The sequence below is a fragment of the Phocoena sinus genome, chromosome 17 (genome assembly GCF_008692025.1).
Source record: "Phocoena sinus isolate mPhoSin1 chromosome 17, mPhoSin1.pri, whole genome shotgun sequence".
In the NCBI taxonomy this organism is placed as follows: domain Eukaryota; kingdom Metazoa; phylum Chordata; class Mammalia; order Artiodactyla; family Phocoenidae; genus Phocoena; species Phocoena sinus.
Window position 1 is genome coordinate 19,122,973 of NC_045779.1, and position 23,727 is coordinate 19,146,699.

The following is a 23,727-nucleotide window of genomic DNA, read 5'->3' on the forward strand; positions in this document are numbered from 1 at the left end:
AAGTAAATATTGGAGCCAGGATTTGAACTCCTAAAATATGGCTCTAGATTCTGGGCCTCTTATTAGTTATTTCTCTCCCACAGCCAGCATCTTTTATTAGCTGTATACATAGCCTAATCTCTTTATGCAAATATACTTTTCAGAATGGGTACAAGGTATGAAGATACTTTTGTCATAAGCAAATGCCCTATAAAGTCATCTACTGCAGAGAAGGCTTCAATAACCAGGCCAACAAGCTCCCCACTGGGGTAAGCGACATCACCTAGACAAGTAAGTTTCCTGTTTTTCTGCCCCACGTTTTAGCCTCTAATTGGCCTCGTGTTGTGAGGGACTCCCCAACCCCGTGAAAACCTGTCAGAGCTTTGACCAGTAAAGTTTGTGTGTGCTCCTGCCACCTTGTGGTTGTATATTGTTCCTTGGTCAGCTCTGAAATCCCCTACACTTGATATATATTTTCCATTTTGGTCATCTGTTTTTTATTCCTTTGTTCCTCCTTTCCTGTCTTCTTTTGGATGAGTCAGGTATATTTAATTATTCCATTTTTTTTTTACTCTTCCATTAACCTTTTTAGCTCTATATTCATTTATTTTTCTCATAGTAGTAATTTATAGGGACTGTAATATGCATTTTTTATTATATTACTGTCTATCTTAAATTAGCACATTTGTCACTTCTAAATGCAAGTGCCTTCAAACAGTTTAATTCATTTACCACCACTCCTGCCTTTTGTGCTCGTGTTATCATAATTTTTACTTCTACATTTGTGATCTGCCTTATAAGATGTTGTTGTTCATTGAAGTAGTCAGTATTTGTTTACATTTACTTTTTCCAGGGTTTGTTTACTTCAGAAGTTCTGTGTTTCCATATATTGTCATATTTTATTTAATATGAGAAAACATAATATACTGTAGTGTAGGCCAACTGCTCATGTATTTGCTCAGCTTTTATTTATCTGATACATCTTTACTCCATCTTCAGTTTTGGAGGACATTTTTGATAGAGAGAGATTTCTGAGTAACTTGTCTTTTTCCTTTTGATCACTTTAAAGATATTCCATGGTCTTCTGCCTTCTATAGTAATGATGACCATTAAGCTTTAAGTTTAATTTTTGTCCTTTTGAATGCAAAGTGTGATTTTCTTTGGCTACTCTTAAAATTTTATCTTTATATTTTGGCAATCAGACTGATAACCAATTGGTAACTAAAATACCTAAATCACCTCTAGATTTCTCTTTCCTTTTTTATTTTTCTTTGATTTAGGGTCATTTGTTTCTTTTCTTTTTGCATGCTTCATATGTTTGAATTGGAGGAAAATTGTAGAAATTCTAAATGATGTTATCTTCCTCCAGGCGGGCTAAATTTTCTTTTGCAAAACAACCACAGCACTATTGGATCACCTTGGTCCTATTAAGGCTTGGTTTTCGTCTTTGTTAGGGCTAGTTATTTTATTTTTGTCTTCATTCCCAAAGCCCTCACTATTAGAGCATAGCCTTTCTGGGGTCTCAGATTAAAGCACTGGGTAGTAACGAAAGCCACCCCTAACTTTGACTGGGTTTGAACTCCAGCTTTTCTCCCTAAATCATGTGGCTACTGCCATGTCTGCTTTAGCATTTTAACGTCCCAGATGCTACTTCTAGTAAGTTTTAAAAACATTTTTGAGTGTTACCCTGTGAGCGCACAGCAGGTCAGACAATGATTTAGGGGAGATGTGTATACTAATTTTTAAGCCCTCTCTCTGAGGTTTCCTTCTCCACTGGTGTTTGCCTATTAAATCCCAGCCAGTATGGCAGCACCAACATCTGGCCTCAGTCTTTTCAACACAGTAAGACTTACACTTTCTGCTTCTGCTCTATCATCTCCCTTGTCTGATATTTCATTATACAATTCCCTTCTCACAAGGGTTTTACCCCTTCAAGCCCTGCCTATATTTGATGCTTTCCAAATCCATGTTTTATAGATTTTTTTCAGCTTTTATAGTTGTTCTGTGCTGGAAGGCTAGTCCAAAACAGGCTATTCTACACTGGCTGGAACCAAAAAGCTACAAATGTTTGTTTTTATAAGCTGTATTTTATTTGGAAGAGGTAATGAAGCCCATGGCAACAATAAAAAAATTCAGATATTCTAAAGATATATCATGAAAAGTATATTACTTTAAATTTATAAAGTTTCCCTTTATAAATTCAACCAAGCCTCATATGGATTTATAGTCACAGATCTGCATGTCTTTGTATTTATGGATTTGTGCATACATGCATGTGAACTCTTAACCATTATGCTATTCTGTCTAATTAAGAAATTAACACCTCCTTATTAATTTAAAATATTTTGACCAGTAATTTTTCTTTTCATTTTTAAACTTGTATGTGTATGTTGTTAAATTTTTAAAAAAATTAATTAATTTATTTTTGGCTGTGTTGGGTCTTCGTTTCTGTGCGAGGGCTTTCTCTAGTTGTGGCAAGCAGGGGCCACTCTTCATCGCAGTGCGCGGGCCTCTCACTATTGCGGCCTCTCTTGTTGCGGAGCACAGGCTCCAGACGTGCAGGCTCAGTAGTTGTGGCTCACGGGCCTAGTTGCTCCGCAGCATGTGGGATCTTCCCAGACCAGGTCTCAAACCCATGTCCCCTGCATTAGCAGGCAGATTCTCAACCACTGCGCCACCAGGGAAGCCCCTGTTGTTAAATTTTTAAAATCTTTTCCTTAATGATTTCAGATGTCATTCTGCTTAGAGGAGCCATTCTTACTTCAAGCATACATTAAAAAAAAAAACTTCAATGTTTTCTTCAAGCACTTTAAAGTTTTTATTTATTATGTTTAAATATTGGATAAATCTAACATTTATTTTGGTATAAGGACTGAGGAAGGAGAAATCCAAGTATATTTTTCCAAATGGCTATCCATTTTTCCTAGCACTGTTGTTTGAATAATTCATCTTTCCCACATAAATTTGAAAATGCTGTCTCATTTGAACTAAACTTCCATAAATATTGCTATAATTATTGGCTGTATCTTCTGATCTATTGATCTAGCTATCTATCAGCCAATACTAACATGTCTTGTTAATTTGCTTTGTAACATATTTTAATGTTTGGTATGGCTTATGGCTTACTACTTGTGTTTTTTAAAAATTGCCAGCTAGTCTCACATGTTTATATTTTCATAGGAAGTGTAAAAGTTTTTTTTTGTCAGTTAATAGTCCAGTTTGAGACACAGGTATAATATTGGATGCCTTATGCTTTTGGTTATAATTACAGTTCCTGCTACCATAATTTTTCTTCTTTTTATTAAACCGGATCAATGATATCCCCAGAACCTATAATGTGAGGTCATATGTCATACGCACTTCGTGATGTGGTGACATTCCTGCTCCCACTGTACACATCCTCACTGCCCAGCAGAATGCTTCTGGGAGAGATCATCCTTTTCTCTTTCTGTCTTGTTACAAAATAACTCTAATCCTTCTAAGTAGGATTTAGTAGACATAAATGTATAAAACATATCACAAAGAAATATTTGATATAAATAGGCAGCAAGTTGTAGTCTCCACCAAAAAAGAATAACATAACCAGTACTTTTCAACATTGAGCTGTGCGCTGAATTTAGAGAATATTTTCACTTAGTTCCTGGTTCTCATTCTATCTGCTATAAATATGCATTGCACTGGAATATACACAAATTCTAAAACTTTGCAGCTTGTACCTTTTAAGTTATGATTCCAACCTACATTTTATGAAAGCAATAAATACCATAAAACTCATTTAATATTAACATTTTTCTTCTACATCCTTTAGTAGAGGAAAATGATCTTAATTTGATTTGTGTTAGTCTGATGAACATGTCAAATAATAATTCCTCAAATTCCAGTAGTGTCTTAAAATTTACAAGCTTTTTTCACATATAATATTTAATTTGAGTTTGACAAAAAGTCCATGAAATAGATGTTTATTTTTCCATTTTACAAATGGGGAAAGCAAAAGCAGAGATGTTAAATAATTTTAGTGAACTCCAAAATGATTTGAAAATAAAATAAGACACTTCTGCTTTAAACATGATTGCTATTAATTTTGTTTATTAAAATAATTATTAACCTATGGAGGTGATTCTGAAATTTTCCATGCATTTACTGAAATAGTGAAATTATTGAAATAGTAGAGTGGCATACACATTTTAACTGTTACTTATATCAGAATATTATATTGTCACAGAAGGTTCAAAAATATCACTTTTTTCTCAATCTAGAGCCTGTGAAATTTTTTACATCAAAAAAACCAAACCATCGATAATCACAAAGACATAGAAAAGTGTTACAATCATACATTCCAAAAGGGGAAACTAAATATTTCTGTCATTTACTACTTTATTTGAAATATCTATCAACTTAATAAGGAGACGTTTCTACCACATAATTTTTGAAACTGATGTTGAGTCTTTGAGAAGATTTCTGGTCTTGACTCATGTACCAAAAAAAGCATTATGTAGTTTAAGGATTTATATTGGATCTTAGTTCAGATTTTATTTTATGCTTATCATATAGTCTAAAATCATTAGAAATATTTCACCCAGAAATGGTTAAATGAAATAGTGTAGATAAAAATTGAGCAGAAGGTAAGTTTGGAGAAAAGAATTAGAAGGGCAGAGAATTAGAAGAGGCTACTTATATAAATGATTGGAAGACAAATGACCCTTGGTATATTTGGGTTTTTTCACAGAGTTAACAGGTACAGATTAGAGACTGTTTTAAATATCCTCAGTGCTTGGAGATAATCCTTCATTCATTTGGTTGATGCTATATTGAAATACAGGGCTAGTGCAGTCACATAAGTAGGGCAGACACTTAGGATCAAAAGTCAATGAGTCATTTTGCTGACAAGAAGTTAAGAGTTGAGAGCTTTGATAGTGTCAGGTCATTGGGGGAACCCAAGATCTGGAAGATCAAAAAATGGTGGGAAACTAGGTGGTTGATAAATTAGGCCAGAGTCTGGAATACCTGAAGTTGATAATGTAGAATAAACAATAGAAAAATAAAAACAGTGAGAATACAGAAGAGAATAATAGTCTGGACAGGTTTATTTGTCTGTGATGTCAAAGAGAAATGTATGGTTCAGCTGCCCTGAAGGCTTGTGTAGGATAGATGCAACAAAGGTAAGTGTGTCATGTGTGTCCTGTGTACATTACTCTAGGAGAATTTATCACTATACCTTTCCTTGTTGAAATAGTGTTATTAACCAAAATGCTTGACCTTCTAACTGCTTTGTGTAAAAAAGAAGTAGTGATGCATGTGATCTGGTGTGAACCCAACTAAGATTATTTAAGAGGATATTAGTCCATTACAATGTAAGTTCTACTTTGATGTATTGATTTTACTGCCTTTAAGAGACTTGTTACATTATAAATCAGGATTTCATTGAATACTGCCATATTTTAATCATTAATTTTTTTATTCATAGGATAGAGTTTATAAATACTTGTACATTTTGATTTATGTACAAGAATACACACACATAGTATATGCATATTAAGAACAATTTATGTCTGATCACAAGACCAATAATTTATTTTTTATGTATGCATTTTTTCTTTTTATCTGCACACACTCTATTTCCTTACAATACCACAGATGAAAAGTGTTGAAATTATAGCATCTCACATGTAATACAGTAAATGTGAAACTTTGCAAACATTTGAAAATAAGAATATAAATTAGGAAATCATTCATGTCCTCTTTATTAACAGGTATTACTAAATATAACTTTATTGCATGTGTTAAATTGTCTTTTCTGCTTTATACGAGTCATCTTGTTTAAACCATTTAAACATTTTTCCTTTTGGCAATTGAAGAAATATAACAATTCCGAAAGGAAAGAAGGAATGTTCCTCCACAGTGAAAAAAAAAAAAATTAGACCAACCCACAGATAATTTCTGCTGGTTCTAATGGCTCTTACCCAGCTCTTTTGGTTAATAGGACATTCTGTTTGACAGTAGCCTTCAGTGTAGCACTGCCAGAGAAAGCTAGCCTGGGCGTGCAGCAGCCAAATATTCTTCCACGTCGTCGCACGCTGAGTAAATCTTTGCTTACTGGCAGCCTTGCCCGCTGGTTGGAGCACTTGACTGGAAAGGAGAAACAGATATAGATGTGAAAACTTGGGCAGGGTGAAAGAGGAGAAATGGAAAAGCTCAGGAAAAAACAAGGGGAAAGGATTTGAGAATTATTTTCCATAAAAATAAAAAAGTTAAAAAATTTTAGAATAATGAATCAAAGCGAGAGATGTTCTTGTGTAATTCATAGCCACATAACGATTGCTTCCATGGATTTTAAAAGCAAAGCAATACAATGAAAACAGTCTTTAGATAGAAGTATCAGCAGTATTGACTTTTTTACAGGTTATTTACACTTAGATGAAACACAGTTCTAGCAAGAGTAGGATGAAGGTTTACTTCCAGGGAAACATGCCTCCATAATAAACAAGGAAGTACTGTCTTTGTTCTAATTATTTATGAGCAAAAATTTAGCATATATATTATTATTTAGATAATTTAAATATTGAAAATATTTAATTGTAGGGTAATAACCTAAGTAAAGCATAATTGAATTCCTGAGAATAATATAACCATAACTAACATAAACATTGTAATAATATTTATTGAGTGTCTGTTATGTTTTGGATGCATATAATTTATCCTACACCTTATATAATGAAGTGGATAAAACTTAAAAGGTTTCATTTTTGGAAAGATGACAGTGAGGATCAAGCACAAATAAGTCTTTGAAAGACAAATATCTTTTCAAGAGCATTATTGAAAATAACTACAAGTATAGATTAAAATATTTAGGAGTCTTAATGCCCCATGCTTCCTATCCTACAGCCATTCTTTTTTTTCTACAGCCATTTTTAAGCAAACCATTTCCATAAGTAAAATGTATACAGGTGATTGAATTTGTGTGAGGAATAGAACAACAAACCACTGTCTTACAGTATCAGTGGTGCCTAAACATCCATGAATGGAAAATGTATGAAAAACTGGCTAATAGCAACCCTTCCATCAGATTTGTCTATAAAGATACTAGACAGGAGAAGATAGATATGTAAATTTTCATAAGCATCAATTGTTCAAGGAGAGGTTTAGATATCTTGGAAGAGCTGGATGTGTCATATAAAGGATTAAAACAACAAAATATTACATAAAGAAATTAGGACTAATAGAATAATAAGGCATAAAATAAAAGGATGCACATGATGTGGGTGAGTTACGTTGAAGGCAGGACAGACATAGAAAGCAAATGAGAATAATGGAGCGGGTATCAGGGGGTTAAAGATCATGGTCTGAGATAGGGTAGCTGGAAAATAAAGGTATCCCTGAGCACTAATAGTAAGATAGATGTAGCTGGTGAATGAATGAGTTGAGAGATCAAATTAAGAAACTCTCCCAAAAAGCAGCATGATCGTATAAAGTTATAGAAAACATACAACAATTGCTAAGAGAGAGTGAGGCCAGAAATAGAAATACATAAATCCACACAGAAGCTTCAGAAAAAGAGAAAAGTAAAAAAAGAATTTTGAAGAAACAATTTACATAAAATTTCCCAGGATTGAAAAATACATGTGAAAGACTTGTGATTGCAAGTATTCAGAGAGTACAAAACAGGAGAAAGGAAAATTCACACCTAGTGTAGTGAATTTTAAGAATATCAAAGTCAAAGGGAAAATTCTAAATATTTTCAGGGAGAATGAAAAGACCTACAAAGGAATAAGTTTCAGATGAACATCAAGCATTTCATTAACACCACTGGGTACAAAATTTCAAAGGGGTAATATTTCTTAAGTTTCAAAATAAAGAACTTAGAATTTTCTATTCAAACAGGTTGCTTAGGAAACTCAGGACTTGAGAGACTCCTTGGGGGTGAATTCCCTGGGTTTCTTTATTGCTTCATCCTGACATCTGGTTAGGGTGTTGCAGAAACCTCCAACCTGGAGCCATCTAAGGATACAGATATTTTAAAAAATTTCCAAGAAAAGGGTAGCCTAAAAAAGAAAACGTTCTTGGCAATATCTACTCAAACATCAACAGAACAACTGCCCCTGCCCCCATGGTTCCAGATAAGTGGAAGGTGAGCTTGATCTTTCAACCCACACCTGCCTCACAGAATCCAGTGATGCTCTGAATGCCCCCACCCCACCCCACCGAGTGCTGACAGGATCAAGTAGGCAGCTGATCTTCCCTCCTCAACCAGCTGAAGCAGGAGGTGTTTCCATTCCTTCGCTGGGGTGATGGCAGTGGGGCTGAGCAGAGCACTGATGTCTATTCCACACCCAGCAGAAGCAGGCAGCAATCCCTCCAGCACTCCAGCCAGGTAGTGTCAGTGTGATCCAGTGGTGAAGTAAGCCTCTACTGCAACCTGGCATCAAAGACCCCGAACAAGGTGGTGCAAAGCCGGCTACTCACTCCTCTCCTCCAGATCAGTAGGTCTCAGTGGGGAGGGTGAGTATCTACCTTCACCCAGGATCAATGAGGCAAAAAGAAATGGTAAGAAGTAAGGCTAGTCTGTATTCAGCCTCTCCCTCTCTCTTCCCCTAGTGGCAGGGAGCCCAGCGGGGAGTTGAGTTTGTACCCCTGGTTGGAGATGGTAATGCTGCACTAGTAGACACCCTACTTGTGTGAGGTAAGATGGTGAGGCCAAGCAAGAAGCTGATCCCAAATGCCTGCTTGGTCCTTGTGTATGTTTCAACATGGAAAAGGTCTGCTATAAATATGAGTACAATATATACACATATACTTATTTATTCCAGTGTCTTATAATGTCTGAAGGTCTAGAATGCAATAAAAACCATATCAAGAGCCAGGGGAATATCATACTATGGATGAGAAAAGACAGTCAACAGATGTCAAAAAAGAAACAAATCAAACGTTGGAATTACCTGACAAAGATCTTAAAGTAGCCGTGATAAAAGCACTTAAACAAGCAATTAAGAGTTCTCTTGTAATGAATGAAAAAAAAACACAAAATCTCAGCAAAGAAAATATCAAAAAGGAACTAAATGGAAATTATTGAACTGAATAATACAATAACTTAATACATAATTCTCTGGATGGGTTCAGTAGTGGAGTGGAGATGTCAGAGGATAAAATAAGTGAACTTACGGACATATTCGATAAGATTTACCTGATTTAAGTAACAGAGAAAATGGAATAAAGAAAGTTAGTGGAGTCTGGGACTGTGGGACAAAAACTAAATAGCTACCATTCATATCATTGGAGTCCCAGAATGAAAGGAGAAAAAGAGTAAGACTAAAAATAATGACTCTCCTCTGCAAAAGACACTGTCAGAACAAGAAGACAAGTTACAGCCTAGGAGAAAATATTTGCAAAACACATTTTGATAAAGGAAAATTATCCAAAATAAACAACTCTTAAAACTCAACAATAAGAAATCCAATTTAAAAATGGGCAAAAGGGCTTCCCTGGTGGCACAGTGGTTGAGAGTCCGCCTGCTGATGCAGGGGACACGGGTTTGTGCCCCGGTCCGGGAAGATCCCACATGCCGCGGAGCGCCTGGGCCCGTGAGCCATGGCCGCTGAGCCTGCGCGTCCGGAGCCTGTGCTCCATGATGGGAGAGGCCACAACAGTGAGAGGCCCGCGTACCGCAAAAAAAAATAATAAATAAAAATAAAATAAAAATAAAAATGGGCAAAAGATCTGAATAGACCAAAGAGGATACACAAATGGCAAATTATGAAAAGATGCTCAATATCATATCGTTAAGAAATTGCAAATTAAAATGGCCATGAGATATTACTACACAACTATTAGAACTGGAGAAAATCCAAAATGCTGAGATCATCAAATCCTAGGGAGGATGTGGAGCAACAGGAACTCTTATTCACTGCTGGTTGGAATGCAGAACAGTACAAACACTTTGGAAGACAATTTCTTTTTTCCTTCTTTTTTTTCCTACAAAACTAAGCATACTCTTGCCATACGATCCAGCAATTGCACTCCTTGGTATTTAAACAAATGAGATCAAATCTTATCTCCACATAAAACCTTCACATGGATGTTTATAGCAGATTTGTTTATAATTGCCAAAACTTGGAAACAACCAAGATGTTTTTAAGCAGATGATTGGACAGATAAACTGTGATACATCCAGACAATGCAATATCATTCAGTGCTAACAAATCAATGAGAAAAAAAAAATATTGTTTAGTAGAAAGTTTTGGGAGAACTGGTTTATGATATGAAGAAGATTAAAAATGGATTCCAACCTAACCCAGTACTCACAGGTGAATGTCCAATGAATTAATGTCAGATGTCTTAATTAGGAAAGGTAAAATACTAAAGATAATAAAACTAAGGGAGGGCGCATATCTCTGTGACCTAGAAGGGAAAAACAACTTCTTCAAGATCACAAACCAAATTGATTCTTTTAATCATACCAAAACTAAAATTTCTATTTAACAAAGAATACCATAGTAAAGAAATTGATAACTATCAGAATGAGAGAAAATATTTTTAATGTCTAGAATCAATAAGGGATTAAGATCTAAAATATACAAAAATCTCTTAAAAATTATATAAAATATGACCCCAGTGGAAAAAACAGACAAATTTATTTGTCAAAGAAGAAATCCAAAAAGCTCACAAAAATATGAAGACACACTCTAACTCATAAGTGGGAAATACATGTTACAACAATACTGAGGTATCACTTTACACCTATTGGACTGGAAAAAAAGTAGAAAACTGGAGAATGGCGGGTGTGGGCAGGAGTGGGGGGATATAGGACCTCTGCTGGTGCAAAGTCTGACTATTGCAACCATTCTTAGAGCAATCTGGCAGTACTTAGTCAAAGTCTGTATACATATACCCTACCTATACATCCTCCCTGACAGATTTACTTGCCCATTTATAGTTGGAATGTTGGTTGTCCTAATTTGGTACAACTTATGAATGAAGTTGCATGTTTATCGTTATCGTTGTGAGTTCAGTCACCTCCTTTTTTCTGTTTTTTTTCCTGCTTCTTTTTCCACTGTGCCTCACCTCAATAAGACATACAACTGCTACATTCATTTATTTTGCTTTAATGGAAAATTAATTTTAAATATTTGTTAGAAGAATATTAAGTGTGTGGTATAGAAAAAACCTGGTCAGTGGTAACATAACCTTGTTACTTGGTTTCAGATGAACAAAAGTTGTTGTAAAGGTAATTGAAATGATATGGAAACTATTTCCAAAATGAGAGAGTCCACAAAGATCTCAGTTTTTCTTTTGATTCAGTGATAAGGTTTGGAACTATTTGCTATCCCTGTCTGGAGGTCGGGGCACTAAAACTGTAGAGGTTGTGTATTTTGTTTCGACAAGTGAGTCTAAAGGAACAGGGTAGGTTAAGTTTTTAGATTCTTGCATCATCTCATTGATAGTCACTATAACTAGAAATCATATGGTTTTTAAATGAGAGAAAAATGCAGTGCCTCAGGCAATACTGATGTTGAGTATTAGTCCCCTTTCACTAATAGTGTAGAGGTGGGTGGCAGTCTAGGGCAGGAAAGTAGCTCTGCTCCCACTACGTCATTTAAGGACCGGGGTTCCTGTTTGTGTTCCTGTTGCTCTCTTCTTGGATGTTTCCCCCATCTGTATGGTTAAACCTGTGCCACTGCTATGAACACGTTTCAGCTTATCTGAAGGAGAAGGAGCAAAGATGAGGATAAGCTCTCTATCTTTCAAATGATGATAACAGGACATTTTCCCCATTACTTTTGTTCACATTAGTCTGAACGTTCTCATATGGTCACCCCTAGTTTCATGGAAACTGGGAAATGTAATTCTTTTTTTTTTTTTTTTTTTTGCGGTACGTGGGCCTCTCACTGCTGCGGTCTTTCCCGTTGCGGAGCACAGGCTCCGGATGCGCAGGCTCAAAGGCCATGGCTCACGGGCCCAGCAGCTCCGCGGCATGTGGGATCTTCCCGGACCGGGGCACGAACCCGTGTCCCCTGCATCGGCAGGCGGACTCCAAACCACTGCGCCACCAGGGAAGCCCTGGGAAATGTAATTCTTATCTGCATGGCCATAACCTGCCTAGATCTCTGTTATTAAGCATGGCAGAGACTGGCTAGCTACTCAGCAAACCCATTTTTTAGTAACCTTTATTAGTTCACTGTGGAAAAGGGAAAAACATTGTAGATGTGGGGCAACTAGTAGTCTGAAATGCCCTCCGTTATTCATTGTCAGATTCGATATAAAAGCAAGTTCCAACCAGCTACAAGAAAACCACTCTAAATGTAAATACACTAATATATTAAAGGAAAAATAATGGAAAATGATATGTCATGTAAGACTAATCAAAAGGTAGCCAGAATGGCTATATTAGTGTCAGATAAAGTAAGCTTTATAACAAGGAATAGACATTTCATACTGATAAAAGGGTCAATTAATGAAAAGGATATAGAACTCCTAAATATGTATTCACCTAATAACACAGCTTCAAAATACGTGAAACCAAAACTGATCTAAATTCAAAGAAAAATACAGAAATTTTAAATTATATTTGGTTAAAAAATGTACCCTTTCTCCTTATAATCAGAAGCAAGGTGATTATATCTGCTCTCACCACTTCCATTAAACATTGTATTGGTTAATGCTGTTGGGTTCATATCCAAAAAGGGCCATATCCATATTGGCCCAGACCAATGTAAAGAAGATTTTCCCCTATGTTTTCTTCTAGCAGTTTTACAATTTCAGATCTTAGGTTTAAGTCTTTTATCCATTTTGTGTTGATTTTTATATGTGGTGTGAAATGTTCGATTTCATTCTTATGCATGCCATCTTAGAATAAAATAGGGCAGGGAAAAGATATAGAAGTCATCCTATTTGGAAAGGAAGAAGTAAAGCCATCTCTTTTAACAGGAGTCATGATCTTCTGTGTTAAAAAATATATCATAAGGACTCTACAAAAAAGCAAAAAAGCAAATATAGTGGATAAGCTTATTAATCACATGCACACTAAAAACTCCCCCCAATATTGCTGAGGTGTATCAAAGACCTAAGTAAATGGAGAGATGAACCCGTTCTCCTACATCTTTGTGGTCCATACTCTGGGACCCAGGGTGCCAGAGCAGTATCTAGAACATACCTGCTGACTCTGTTAAAAAGAAAGAAGAAGACTTTAGAGCAACTTTAAGGCTTGTAAATACATAGAACAAATATTTTAAAAAACAAAAAGAAATTGACTTAATACTATTTCTTTTCACTTTCAAAATATAAAGAACAAAATAAAAACAAACGTTGCAAGTTTAAAAGAAAAAAAAAAGTGAGATGCTCTTAACTTTTAAAATCTTCCTTAATGTTTCTACCTACAAAGTGGCTCATGTTACTTCTGCTCACATTTTATTAGCCAAAGCCACTGGCCAAGTTTATTTTAAAGGATGCAAGGAAATATAATCTTTCCCCAGGAAGGGGCACCAGATATTGTTGAACAATAATACAGTCTATCTTACCATCCAAGTTATTGATTAAAAAGGGGAAATTGCTCTGGGATTTAAGGTTTGGAGTTTTGGCAATGGAAACTAGTAAACCGTGTTTTCATTTTGGGAGACACCTCTAGGTTAACTTTAAATGTAGTACAGTCATATAAAATTCTTATCTTAATAAAGATGCAGAGGTCATTTCATAAATTGGGGCTGTTTTCAAGGAGTTCCTTCATTTTTCCTGTGGATCACCAGATATCCATCAGCTTTATACTCACTTGAGTTACTTCCACCTTTCCAGTTATGCAAGGATTCTTCTCATCTGAAAATCTCTATGGTATAGAATGACTTTTCTTGGTTCTTTGGTTCCTTGCTGTCCCCAAATATGCGCACATTTACTTTAGTTTAGGGTTTTATTACTAGTGATCTTAGAATGTAAGCTCCATGAGGGCAGGGAGTTTTGTCTGTCTGTTTGTTGCCGTATCCCCAATATGTGAAAGATACTATATTATAGTTCAATAAATATTTGTGGAATGAATAAAATTATAAGAAGTAAATGATTGCAACAAGTTTAAATAATGATCTTATTATAGGGTTGTTCAAACTATCTTTCAAATTATACTGCCTTTTATAGAAAATCTCTTTTTTTGTTCTAAAAGAAGATACTAACTTGTATAAAATGTCATAGATTGGAGGAGACTAATGAGATGTAACAAATAAATGCATGTGGTATCCTGGAACAGAAAATGGAAATAGGTAGAAAAATTGAGGAATTCCGAATGAAGTCTGAAGTTGAGTTCATAGTATTTTACTAATGTTAATTTCTCAATTTTGATAATTGCATGATGGTTATGTAAGATGTTAACATTAAGGGAAGCTGAATAAAAGACAGGAACTTTTCTGTCCTATCTTTGCAACTTTTCTGTAGGTCTAAAATTATTTTGAAATAAAAAGTTAAAGGCATTTTTGTGACCATTAGGAAGTTTTGTACAACCTTAATTATATACTTTAGTATGTGTTTTTAATGTGATAAAAGTCTTGTTAGACTTCTTGAACATCCTCATCTGATAGTCATTAAAAAAACAAGTATTTAAGGATGGAACATTTCAGTTTTTGGATTTCCTTTAAATACTTCCACAAAATAGATAAGTGTATAGGTGGAAAAAAACTGGCAGAATATAGAAAATTATCAAAGCTGTTAGATTGGTACAGGGGGTGGTTTCGTTTATTTATTCACTTTGCTTTAATATGTTTGAATTTTCCCTAATGAAACTTTACAAAAAGAATTAAGAAAAAAAACACACACTGTTTATCTTTGTGTTCTGACAAATCTTTCATGAATACTCTGGAAAATGATACTGTTGGGACTACCTAATACTCTTTCCTCATTTGTTTATAGAACCCCAATATTCTCAGGAGCTAAAATGCTCAAGGAAAGTGCATCCTTCCCTACTCCCCAGGGGATAAAGCATGAATATCTAAACGAAGCTTGGTCACCACATTTACTCTGTCACAGATTTTTATAGAGATGATGAGGTGATTGAGTTACAGAAGAAGATATTTAAGGAGACATCTGCTTGGGGTCAAGGTGGCTCTAGTAAGGATTTTGCTCCATGGTTATAAAGAGAGCAAGATAAACACACTCCTACCTTGAACAAAGCCCTGTGGTGATATGACAGCTTGGAGTTGTGCTTTTCATTATGTAGCTAAGAAGTGACAAGCATTTATTTTAATAAAAGCTAATATGCTGAGGATGGCAAAATAGAAAAACAGTGAGAACCTAGGACATTAATAATTTTGTTGAGTTATGACATCAGGCCTAAAACTTCCTGTCTGCAAAGTTGTTAAACATCTTTATTTCATAAATCACCTTCTTTGAGCATTGTATTTCTTGCAGTCAGAACCATTTTCAGGGACTTCCCTGGTGGTGCAGTGGTTAAGAATCCGCCTGCCAGTGCAGGGGACACTGGTTTAATCCCTGGTCTGGGAAGATCTCACATGCTGCGGAGCAACTAAGCCCGTGTGCCACAACTACTGAAGCCTGCGCACCTAGAGCCCGTGCTCTGCAACAAGAGGAGCCACTGCAATGAGAAGCCCGCGTGCCGCAACGGGGAGTGGCCCCCACTCGCTGCAACTAGAGAAAGCTGACGCGCCACAATGAAGATCCAACGCAGCCAAAAAATTAAATAAATGAAAAAAATATATACACTTGCAGCTGGCACAGTTACATAAACATTACTCATGATTGTTTCATGATCACCTCTAAATATTCTTTTATTTCCTTAAAATCAAATTTTCTGGGCCCACTTGAACTAATGTAAAACTATTAGGTCTTCTATTAGAATATTTTTTCTATTCTTGAGCTTCAGTTTTTTTTCCCGGCTTTATTGAGGTGATATTGACAAATAGAAGTTGTATATATTTTCAGTGTACAATGTGATATGTATGTATATATATGTATGTATAGATGTATATACATATGTGTATACATACATTGTGAAATGATTACCACAATTAAGCTAATTAACATACTCAGCTCCTCATGCAGTTATCAATTTTTTTGTGTGTGGTGAGAACATGTAAGAACTACGCTCTTAGCAAATTTCAAGTATACTGTATAGTAGTATTAACTATAGTCAATATGCTGTACATTAGATCTCCAGAAATTATTCATCCTATACTACTGAAATTTTGTACCACTTGACTAAAATCTCCTCATTTTAAATGGGGACTAAAACCCCACCATACCCCCAGTCCTTGACAACTACCATTCTAATCTCTGTTTCTCTGAGTTCAAGTTTTTACGATTCCACATACAAGTGGGATCATGCAGTATTTGTCCTTCTGTGCCTGGCTTATTTCATTTAGCATTATGTCATCCAGGTTCATCCATGTTGTCACAAATATATAATTTCCTTCTTTTTTAAGACTGAAAAATATTGTGTGTATGATAGATAGATAGATAGTCACATTTTCTTTATTCATTCATTCCTCATTGGACACTTAGGTTTTTCTCCATATCTTGACTATTGTGAATCATGATACAATGAACATGGGAGTGCAAATATTTCTTCCTGATACTGATTTCATTTCCTTTGGACATACACCCACAAATGGGATTGCTGGATCATATGGTAGTTCTGTTTTTAGTTTGTTGAGGAATCTCCATACTGTTTTCCATAATGAACGAATTTACATTCCTACCAACAGTGCACAAGGATTCCTTTTTTTCCATATCCTCACCAACACTTATATCTTGTCTTTTTGATAATAGACATTCTCGCTGGTGTGAGGTAATGTCTCACTGTGGTTTTGATTTGCATTTCCCTGAAGATTATTAATATTGAGCATCTTTCGATACACCTTTTTCTTTTGAACAATGAAAAGCATTCAAAAGCATTTTCTTTTGAACAATGCTTATTCAGTCTTGGCACATTTTTTAATCAGGTTATTATTATTATTGCTATTGAGTTGTTTGAGTTCCTTATATATTTTGGATATTGACCCCTTATTACATATATGATTTGCAAATATTTTCTCCCATTCCATAGGTTGTTCCTTTACTCTCTTGATTATTTCCTTTGATATGCAAGAGCTTTTAAGTTTGGTATAAACAATTTGTCTAATTTTACTTTTGTTGCCTGTGCTTTTGGGGTAATATCTAAAAATTATTGCCAAGGCCAGTATCAAGAAGCTTTTTTCCTATGTTTTTTCCTAGTAGTTTTACAGTTTTAGGTCTTATATTTAAGTCTTTAATCCATTTTGAGTTGATTTTTGTAGATGGTGTGAGATAAGGATACAATTTCATTTTTCTGAATATGGATATTCAGTTTTCTCATCACCATTTATTATTGAAGATACTATCCTTTCCCCATTGTGTTCTTGTCACCATTGTCAAAGATCAATTGACTGTAAATGTGTGGATTTATTTTTGGGATCTTTATTCACTTCCATTGATCCATATGTCTGTTCTTATGCCAGTACCATGCTGTGTTGATTACCATAGCTTTGTAGTGTTTTTTGAAATCAGATAGTGCAATGACTCCAGCATTGTTCTTTTTGCTCAGGATTGCTTTGGCTATAGTGAAGGATAAAAATCATATGATCATCTCAAGAGATGCAGAAGAAACATTTGACAAAATTCAGTACCCTTTCATGATAAATATTCTCAACACTCTTTCATGATAAAAACTCAATAACTTGAAAACTATCAGGTATATAGAAGGAATGTACCTCAATGTAATAAAGTCCATATATAACAAAACCATAGCTAACATATCATACTCAATGGTGAAAAGCTGAAAGCTTTTTCTCTAAGATTAGGAACAAGACAAGGATGCCCCCTCTCACCACTTCTATTCAATATAGTACTAGAAGTCCTGGCTGGAGCAATCAGGCAAGAAACAAAATTACAGTCATTCAAATCAGAAAGGAAGAAGTGAAATCGTCTCTATTTACAGTTGACATAATCTTACATGTAGAGCACCCTAAAGACTCCACTGAAAAACTGTGAGAACCAATATGCAAATTCAGTAAAGTTACAGGATACAAGATCACACAGAAATTACTCATGTTTCTATACACTACCTACGAACTATCTGAAAAAGCAATTAAGAAAACAATCCCCTTTGCAATAGCATAAAAAAAATACTTAGGAGTAGATTTAGCCATTGAAGTAAAAGATCTGTACACTGGAAACTATAAAACATTGTTGAAAGAAATTGAAGAAGACACAAATAAATGGAAAGATAGCCTGTGTTCATGGATTAGAATAAGCAATTTCCTCTTAATAATTTTTTCTAGCTACCCTGATCGAGAAATTGAAAAAAAAATAGTGTTTAAACAGATCTGCCTTCTTTTTGATTTTCAACCATTGGACATTTCCTCGTCTTGTTTGCTTTATTTCTTAAAACATGATGTAAAAGCTCTCTTTTGGGTAGGAAATTTTAAAAAGTAATCTTAGGTGCTTCTGTGTTTAAGTTTATTCACAATATTCTTATGTGTTTATGACTTTCCCCCCAGTTTATCATAGTTGAGAGATTTTCCTTTCTGTCTTTTGAATACACTGAACTACTTTTTTATTTATCTTAATTTTTTGGCTCTCTCAATTGTCAATTTACAGTAATATTATTTTTACAAAGAAAATTCAATTTCTGTACAAAATTTATAAAACTAAAACAAATAACTATTCAAATACTGAATTTATAGCATACATGGTGGCCCAAAGACTCTCTTTTAAAAAGTAAGGGAGAAGAAAACTGGCAGGAAAGCCCCAATTCTTTCTTCCTGGAAAACTGGGGGTATTAGCAATTTCTGATGTTTTCATTAGTTAAAAGAAAATACCAAAGTCATCCTTCTGTGGTTCTGTCTTTTCTGACTTGAATCTGGGTTTCCACTTTTCCAGGCAGCAGTTCCTCGCTCCTTGGTACTTTACACTGGCCAGGATGCTAGGCCTCTAAAGAAAATTTTGAATGAAACTGCTCAGGTATTAGGTAACCAGAGGGCTGCTAATCCTGTTACTAAACTGATTCTTGAGTGGTCTTTTTAAATTATATACCTGTCCCCTTCGTAGCCGTGTTATCCTCAGTGTCTCATGGTTTGCTAAGTTATAAATCTGATACATCACTTCCCTGCTTACAGCTCTAAGGCTCTCTATTGCTATGGGGTGATCCATGCTCCTTCTCAATCCATATAAAGTTTTCCATCTCCGTGAAACGGGTTCTCCTCTCCAATTAGCCTCATCATTTACTACTCTGGGGTTGGAATTTATGGTCTAACTACGTCAAGGTATCTGTAGATCTCCACAATTTGCATCATGCTTTTTACCTCTGCACTTCTGCTTATTGGTTTAGGAAGTCTTTCCCATTGGAATAAAAAACCCATATTAAATGAAGTCAACCATTTAAATCTACATGATATTTGAATAAACTTGGCTCAAGCCCCCATATCTATATTCTGTTTCTGTATGTGTAAAGTGGGGGAGGGGTGCAGTATTTTAGTGTTTTCCTTAGATTGCTGTGCATTCCTAGGGCCTTTTTTTTTTTATGGTTTCTCTGGATCCCGATGTCTAGTTCTATTGAATGTTCAGTTTCACTCATGTCTTACTTCCTGGGACTGCTGTCTTCTCTTTGCTCCATACCAGTAAATATGTAGGAAAAAAAAAAAAAAAGTCACTTTATTTGAGTTTCCTAAAACACAAGCATTTGTGTGTATGCCAGACCTTATCTTAGTCTAGGGTAATGGAAAATATTTAAACTAAGACAATAAAAATGATTCAAGGGCTTCCCTGGTGGCGCAGTGGTTGAGAGTCCGCCTATCGATGCAGGGGACACGGGTTCGTGCCCCGGTCCGGGAAGATCCCACATGCCGCGGAGCGAGTGGGCCCGTGAGCCATGGCCGCTGAGCCTGCACGTCTGGAGCCTGTGCTCCGCAACGGGAGAGGCCACAACAGTGAGAGGCCCACATACCACAAAAAAGAAAAAAAAAAAAAGACTAAAAATTGATTATAAGTTACTGTTATTTAATAATCCTTTAGGCATCATATCACTTGATCTTCTCAATAGGTGTCTATTCCCCTAAGAACTTCAGTACCAGCCCTGTTGCTTCTTTTTTTTTTTTTTTTTGATCTTCAAAAGCAGCTTTATTGAAGTATAGTTTACATATCATAAAATTCATCTAGTTTATACAATTCAGTGCTTTTTAGTAAATTTACAAAGTTGTGCATCACTACAATTTAGTTTTTTTAAGATTTTTAGAAATTTCATGTAATGTCTGAAACATTTATATTAACATGTTTCCATGCAAATAACCCAAAGAAAATTTAATATTAGTTGTTTTTATTTGTTTTTTTATACTGCAGGTTATTAGTCATCAGTTTTATATACATCAATGTATACATGCCAATCTCAATCTCCCAATTCAGCACACCACCAACCCCAGCTCACCATGGATTTCCCCCCTTGGTGTCCAAACCTTTGTTCTCTACATCTGTGTCTCAACTTCTGCCCTGCAAACCGGTTCATGTACCATTTTTCTAGTTCCACATACATGCGTTAATATATGCTATTTGTTTTCCTCTTTCTGACTTACTTCACTCTCTATGACAGTCTCTAGATCCATCCACGTCTCAACAAATGACTCAATCTCGTTCCTTTTTATGGCTGGGTAATAGTCCATTGTATATATGTACCACATCTTCTTTATCCATTCGTCTGTCAGTGGGCATTTAGGTTGCTTCCATGACCTGGCTATTGTAAATAGTGCTGCAGTGAACATTGAGGTGCAGTTTCTTTTTGAATTATGGTTTTCCCAGGGTATATGCCCAGTAGTGGGATTGCTGGATCATATGGTAATTCCATTTTTAGTTTTTTAAGGAACCTCCCTTCTGTTCTCCATAGTGGCTGTATCAATTTACATTCCCAACAAGAGCGCAAGAAGATTCCCTTTTCTCCACACCCTTTCCAGCATTTGTTGTTTGTAGATTTTCTGATGATGCCCATTCTAACTGGTGTGAGGTGATACCTCATTGTAGTTTTGATTTGCATTTCTCTAATAATTAGTGATGTTGACCAGCTTTTCATATGCTTCTTGGCCATCTCTATGTCTTCTTTGGAGAAATGTCTATTTTAGGTCTTCTGCCCATTTTTGGATTGGGTTGTTTGTTTCTTTAATATTGAGCTGCATGAGCTGTTTGTATATTTCGGAGATTAATGCTTTGTCCGTTGATTCACTTGTGAATATTTTCTCCCATTCTGAGGGTTGTCTTTTCATCTTGTTTGTGGTTTCCTTTGCTGTGCAAAAGCTTTTAGCTTTCACTAGGTCCCATTTGTTTATTTTTGTTTTTATTTCCATTACTCTAGGAGGTGGATCAAAAAAGATCTTGCTGTGATTTATGTCAAAGAGTGTTCTTCCTATGTTTTCCTCTTAAGAGTTTTATAGTGTCCGGTCTTACCTTTAGGTCTCTAATCCATTTTAGGTTTATTTTTGTGTATGGTGTTAGGGAGTGTTCTAATTTTATTCTTTTACATGTAGCTGTCCAGTTTTCACAGAACCACTTATTGAACAGCCTATCTTTTCTCCATTGTATATCTTTGCCTCCTTTGTCATAGATTAGTTGACCATAGGTGCATGGGTTTATCTCTGGGCTTTCTATCTTGTTCCATTGATCTATGTTTCTGTTTTTGTGCCAGCACTGTATTGTCCTGATTGCTGTAACTTTGTAGTATAGTCTGAAGTCAGGGAGTCTGATTCCTCCAGCTCCGTATTTTTCCCTCAAGACTGCTTGGGCTATTCAGGGTCTTTTGTGTTTCCATACAAATTTTAAGCTAATTTGTTCTAGTTCTGTAAAAAAAATGCCATTGGTAATTTGATAGGGATTGCATTGAATCTTTAGATTGCTTTGAGTAGTATAGTCATTTTCACAATATTGATCCTTCCAATCCAAGAACATGGTATATCTCTCCATCTGTTGGTATCATCTTCAATTTCTTTCATCAGTGTCTTATAGTTTTCTGCATACAGATCTTTTGTTTCCCTAGGTAGGTTTATTCCTAGGTATTTTATTCTTTTTGTTGCAGTGGTAAATGGGAATGTTTCCATAATTTCTCTTTCATATTTTTCATCATTAGTGTGTAGGATTGCAAAAGATTACTGTGCATTAATTTTGTATCTTGCAACTTTACCAAATCCATTAATTAGCTCTAGTAGTTTTATGACGGCATTTTGAGGATTCTCTATGTACAGGATCATGTCATCTGCAAACAGTGACAGTTTTACTTCTTATCCAATTTGTATTCCTTTTATTTCTTTTTCTTCTCTGATTGTCATGGCTAGGACTTCCAAAACTATGTTGAATAATACTGGTGACAGTGGGCATCCTTGTCTTCTTCCTGATCTTAGAGGAAATGCTTTCAGTTTTTCACTATTGAGAATGATGTTTGCTGTGGGTTTGTCATATATGTTCTTTATTATGTTGAAGTAGGTTCCCTCTATGCCCACTTTCTGGAGAGTTTTTATCATAAATGGATGTTGAATTTTGTCAAAAGCTTTTTCTGCACCTATTGAGATGATCATATGGTTTTTCTTCTTCAGTTTGTTAATATGGTATATCACATTGATTGATTTGTGTATATTGAAGAATCCTTGCATCCCTGGGATAAATCCCACTTGATCATGGTGTATGATCCTTTTAATGTGTTGTTGGATTCTGTTTGCTAGTATTTTGTTGAGGATTTTTGCATCTATATTCATCAGTGATATTGGTCTGTAATTTTCTTTTTCTTGTATCTTTGTCTGGTTTTGGTTTCAGTGTGATGGTGGCCTCATAGAATGAGTTTGGGAGTGTTCCTCCCTCTGATATATTTTGGAAGACTTTGGGAAGGATGGGTGTTAGCTCGTCTCTAAATGTATGATAGAATTCACCTGTGAAGCCATCTGGTCCTGGACTTTTGTTTGTTGGAAGATGTTTAATCACAGTTTCAATTTCATTACTTGTGATTGGTCTGTTCATATTTTCTGTTTCTTCCTGGTTCAGTCTTAGAGGTTATACCTTTCTAAGAATTTGTCCATTTCTTCCAGGTTGTCCATTTTATTGGCATAGAGTTGCTTGTAGTAGTCTCTTAGGATGCTTTGTATTTCTGTGGTGTCTGTTGTAACTTCTCCTTCTTCATTTCTAATTTTACTGATTTGAGTCCTTTCCCTTTTTTTCTTGATGAGTCGGGCTAATGGTTTATCAATTTTGTTTATCTTCTCAACGAACCAGCTTTTAGTTTTATTGATCTTTGCTATTGTTTTCTTTGTTTCTATTTCATTTATTTCTGCTCTGATCTTTATGATTTCTTTCCTTCTGCTAACTTTGGGTTTTCTTTGTTCTTCTTTCTCTAGTTCCTTTAGGTGTAAGGTTAGATGGTTTATTTGAAATTTTTCTTGTTTCTTGAGGTAGGCTTGTATAGCTATAAACTTCCCTCTTAGAACTGCTTTTGCTGCATCCCATAGGTTTTGGATTGTCGTGTTTTCATTGTCATTTGTCTCCAGGTATTTTTTGATTTCCTCTTTGATTTCTTCAGTGATCTCTTGGTTATTTAGTAATGTATTGTTTACCCTCCATGTGTTTGTGGTTTTTACATTTTTTTCCCTGTAATTCATTTCTAATCTCATAGCATTGTGTTCAGATAAGATGCTTGATCTGATTTCAGTTTTCTTAAATTTACTAAGGCTTGATTTGTGACCCAAGATGTGATCTATCCTGGAGAATGTTCATGCGCACTTGAGA